Source organism: Lolium perenne, chromosome 2 (assembly GCF_019359855.2).
Source record: "Lolium perenne isolate Kyuss_39 chromosome 2, Kyuss_2.0, whole genome shotgun sequence".
NCBI lineage: Eukaryota > Viridiplantae > Streptophyta > Magnoliopsida > Poales > Poaceae > Lolium > Lolium perenne.
The window spans coordinates 309,965,229-309,970,815 of record NC_067245.2 but is presented as its reverse complement, the minus strand read 5'-3'; positions in this window follow the sequence as shown (position 1 = coordinate 309,970,815).

Genomic DNA, 5,587 nt, shown 5'->3' with positions numbered 1-5,587 from the left:
CGAACCAATAATCATCAATGAAACCTGGAGGTGGTCCATCTGCATCGAGGTCAATCCCTGCTTTGAACGCCTCGAGCAAACTCAGGTCTTCCGGGGCACAGACATCCTCAGCTTCATCTTCTGCATTGTCTCCATCCATGCCCGCGTCTTCTTGTTCATCGTCTACGACCATGTCATCGATAGTCGGCAAGCCGATTGTGAAATGGCCGGGGAGCCCTTCTTCCTGATAAAACTCGACACTCCTTGCTGAGGGGTCTACGCAGCGGTAATCGTCCTTGTTTGGCGGGGGCGGCCTATTGCGTGAAGGCACCGTCATCACAACATCCCATCCATGTAGACGTTTTGTCGGGTTTCTGCACGCGTACGGGAGATAGAATACTTGAAAGGCCTGGGTTGCCAAGATGTACACATCCTCTCCCTTATAAACGGAGTTCCTTTCAACTTCGACCAACCCAATTTCAGGATCCCGTCTCACCCGACGTGGGTCAAACCAATGGCATTTGAAGACAATGGGATTTAGCCCTTTGTGAAACCCGTAATTCAGCTCGTATATACCCTCGACTCTTCCATAGTAATGGAGCCCATCATCACCTTGACATACCACCCCGCTATTTATTGTCTTCGCGTTGGGCCGGCTTGTTGTGTATTGATGGGTCTGCAGCGATACCCGTTCACGTCATAGGAGTTGAACGCTTCTACGGAATGGTCAAAGCCCCTAGCAATTTTTCTTAGCTCTGACTTCATCTCTTTGTCAGTTCTTGCCTACAAGTTTAGCACAAGAAGTTTAGAACGAGAAATGACCGATAAATGTCGGAAGTGCTAGCTAATTTGGATAGAATAGTACCAAATTACAAAACCAGCTACTGAAACCGAAACCGCCTCCCTTATCGAAAATTTGCTTGGATTCTTCCGGGGTAGGCTCCCTGTGGGTATTCTTCCAATGTATAGCCTTGAATTTCCTATACCGATGAAAAGAGGAAGAGTTAGCCACGAACATACGAGTGAATGTTTGCGAATAATTAAATGGTTCGCACTTACTCGATGTACGGCTTCACTTCGACCATGGTGTTTAAGACATACGAGTGGATCAAGGTCCGCTCATGTAGGTCCGTTCTGTACGGCTTCGAGCCACTTGACTTGCCACCAAGCCCCACGAAGATGCTAAGCTTGGGTACTTCTTCATTGTTGGCGGCATTGTAACGGAGGACCGGGTTGTGCTTTGTGGGAATGTTGGGATCATAGTGCTTAGTGGTGAAGTTTGCCACCTCCACGTTCAGGACTGCCTTGGCTATGGATGCTTCGATCTTGCATTTATTGCCAGTCATTTGACGAAGCTTTTGTGTTTCTCTCTCGGGACCAAACTGCCAACAGCCCCAATTCGGGCCCCCCTTTAAGCACTCCTCCGCGAGGTGCAGGATCATGTGTTGCATCGGATTAAAAAACCCTGGAGGAAAGATCTTCTCTAGATCGCAAAGCAACACGGGTGCCTCTTCATCCAGCTTCTCAATCACTTTAGTGTCTAACTCCCTAGCACAAATCTGGCGGAAGAAAAACTCAACCTCGCTAGCACTCGCCAAGTCTTCTCAGGGACATAGCCTCGAATCATCACCGGCATTATCCGCTCAAGCCATATGTGGTAGTCATGACTCTTCGGTCCTTGTACTCGCAGCGTTTCAATGTTCAGGCCCCTCATCCAGTTGGTTGCGAACCCATCGGGGAAAAACAAGGAGTCCTTCATCCATTGGAAGACCTCCCTTTTTTGGGCCTTTGTGAGGCAGAACGGAGCGTGTGGCTTAGTCCAAGTTTTTTTGGCACCATTAGGTGGCTGCATGTTCAACTCCGGCCTATCACACCACATTTCTTGATCAATTCGAGTCTTTATGTTATCCTTCGTCTTCTCAGTGTCCACAATCGTGCTCCAAATGGCTTCACTGATATTCTTCTCGGTGTGCATTACATCAATGTTATGCGGGAGCTCGAGAAACTCAAAGTAAGGGAGCTTCCATAAGCACGGCTTGTGAGTCCATTGGTGTGTCTCCCCATATCCTAAGAAACCATTCCCATCAGGGCTAGGCTGAAGAGCATCTAACTCGGCCTTGATTTCCGTTCCGGTCTTCGGAATTGGCTTCGGGCCACGGACAACACGGCCTTTCTTGAAACTCTTTACATCACTCCTGTATGCATGCCTCCGCTCAAGGAACTGTCGAGCTTCATCAAAGCATGAATACTTGCCTCCCTTGTTTAGCCGTAAGAAAGTCACGGCACTGCACTGTGGGCAAGGCCACTTCCCATGTGTACACCACCCGCAGAACAAAGCACGTGCTGGCAGGTCATGCAGGGACGTGTGGTACCACACATACATATCGAAGTACTCCTTCTTTGATGCGTCATATGTTCGGATCCCGCGACCTTCCCAGCCACGAACCAAGTCATCCACCAGCGGTTCCAGGTACACATTCATGTTCTTGCCCGGGTATTTGGGCCCTGGGATTATCATCGACACAAACATGTTCTCGATCTCATGCGGACGCCGGGGGGAGGTTCATGGGAATAACAAACACCGGCCAACAACCGTATCTGCAGCCGACATACCATATGGATTGAACCCATCGGTTGATATCGCAATCGCTACGCTCCTCGGGTCACACCTTTCGGTGGAAATTTCTTCACAAAGTTCTTACATGCGGTACCATCCGACGGATGTATCATCTTTTCGGTGTATCTGTTTCCTTCCACGGCCCACCTCATCTGCTGGGCGGTATCCTCGGTCATGAAGAGCCGCTGGATCCTCGGTAGAAGCCGGAAGATAGCGGAGGATATTCTTGGCAACCGTGGTCCGCCTCTTCGACCATCACCATTGCGGTCTACCTCAAAGTACCTAGAGGAATTGCATTTGATGCAATAATTTGTGTCAGCGTGCTCCTCTCTGAATAGCATGCATCCCTTTGGACAAGCGTGTATCTGCTGAGATGACATCTTAAGGTCACTGAGCAATTTGGTCGAATAGTAGAAGTTTTGCGGCAAGAGGTGCCCTTTCAGCAGAAGGCTGCCTACGATGACCAGAAGTTCATTGAACCCATCTCTGCACAAGTTCCTATGGCACTTCAAGGCCATAAGGCGAGCGATGGCATCTAGTTGGGTAACCTCTGTATTTTCATGTAGGGGTTTCTGAAGCAAACAGAGCCTCATAATACTCCTTTGTGTTTTCCTCCGGGTCCTCACTTGTCTCCGCATCCTGAGGTGTCTCCACCTCTACATGAGAGCTTTCAGGCACATTGCCATTAGCCAAGTTTTCTAAGCACCTATCAAAACCAGTGTCATATTCCCCCCTAGGTTGAATCTGCTGCACCTCCTTCCTAGCACGTTTCTTTGCCTTTTCTCCATGGTAAGTCCAAATCCTGTAGGATGGTGTGAACCCAAACTTGATCAGGTGCATACTCATAGTTTCCTTTTCCTGTGCCTTTCGGTTAGCGCACTTACTACAAGGGCACCAAACACTTATAGGTCTGCTAGGGATGGCAAACGCCCTATCCACAAACTGCTCGGTCTTTTCTCCCCATTCATCAGTATAGTCCCACCGACCGATTACGCCATCGTACATCCAGCCACGATTATCCATCCTCTAATCGGCAACAAAACAGACGAACATAGCATTTATATATCAAATACGAAATAAATGCATCATATATTTATTTATTTTACGCGTGCATCAACCTGAAACTCTACTAGGTGGGCTCCTAGCAGCCGCCGGATCCGTAGATTGAGTACGTTCTCCCAGCTCTACCCCGATCCGAGACAGAATTTCGGCAGCACCTCCCCGCTGCTCTCCCGATACACGTCTCGGCAAAAAGCCGAGAGGGGTGTGCATCCGGAGAACAACGGGGAGGCGCTACCGAAATCCTGTCTCGGATCGGGGTAGAGCACGGAGAACGTACCCAACTACGCATCCGCCGGCTGTCCCGATAAATGCCGTAAGAGTTACGGTTCATAATATGCGAGACCACTAATGCATATTTATCCGCGTAACCCTTACGGTCGGGAAGAGACGCCTAGGTATCGCGACAGACTTGGTGATCTAGACATAAAGAAAAAACCTAGGTACAAGAGAGGCGAACGGATTCTCACCCTCGAAGCGTGACCGACAGCCGGCGAAGAAGACCAACGACCCTCTGAGAGAATCGTCGAAGAAGATCCGAAACGCCCCGTCAAACACCCCCGCGACACCGCCCCTCGTGTCCACCTCGAAGCATCGCCTGCATAACAAAAAAAAAACCAATTAGGGGCTATTAATAATTACCATGTATGTGCGTATATAGAGTATATGGAGCAGTAGAAAGCCAATGTTACTTTTGCTGCTTTGTGAATGAGGTAATGCAATGTTACATCTAAGAAGTTTAGTGGTGGAGTGGTGCTATCTATGGAGTTTTGATTGTCCAATTTCGTTCTCTGAACGATCTTGGTCATCCCATAATTTACAACATAGTGAAAACCCTAGATCCCATTTACCGGCACTTCCCGCCCGCCCACCAATGCTTCCCTTCTATATGCCCATGCATACTCTCAACATTATCATCGCCTCTTGTGAACCTCAACAAACTCGACCATGTATTTTATAACTACCCTAAATACTATAAGTAACATGCAAATTTACAAAAAAAAGATGGCCAAATACCTGGTGGTGGCCGGAGCTTCCGCGGATGGTGGCGGCCGCAGCTCCCATGGCTGGTGGTGGGCAAAGGGGGCAAGCAGCACCACGGGCGGCGGCGGGCAAGCAGCTCGGGCGCGCGGCAGCAATGGTGCGGGCAGCCTGCCTGGGAGGGAGGAGGGAGGCGGCGGCGAGGGAGGGCAAGGCCAGCGGCAGCGTCTGCGTGGGAGGGCCGGCGGCGGCGGCTACGTGGGAGAGAGGAGGGAGGCGGCAGCGGGGTAGGGCGCGGCGGCGTAGGGCGCGGCGGCGTCGAGCGACAGAGCAGGGTGGCGGCGGCGGGGTAGGGCACGGTGGCGGGGTAGGGCGCGGCGGCGTCGAGCGAGAGAGGAGGGAGGCGGCGGCGGGGTAGGGCGCGGCGGCGTCGAGCGACAGAGGAGGGTGGCGGCTATAGGAGAGTGAGATGCGTCGTTTGTGGCAGGGAGCGTCCCGACCAGGTGTGTTATCCGCAGCCCTTTGCCGTGTGCAGCCCTTTGCCGTGCGGCAAAGGACCTTTGCCGTGCGTCGGGTCTTTGCCGTGCGCAGGGAGGCCTTTGCCGTGCGGCAGGCTTCTTTGCCGTGCGCCTGCGCACGGCAACGTTTTTTTTATTTATTTTAATTATACATTACATAATTCATTTATATTACATAATTCATATACATTGTCATTTACATAATTCATTTATATTACAACAATGTGTAACTGGATCAAATATGAAAATAAATATACAAGTAACTATACTAAAACCCTAGCTATTGTCCATCTACATTTGATCAAGTTGATCACCTTGATCATCTAGTTCATCTTTAACCTGCACACAACAAAAATAGAAGAAAGAATTGAACCAAGTGGCAAAAGTAGCCTAAACCCTAACCCTAACCCTAAACCCTAACCCTAAACCCTAA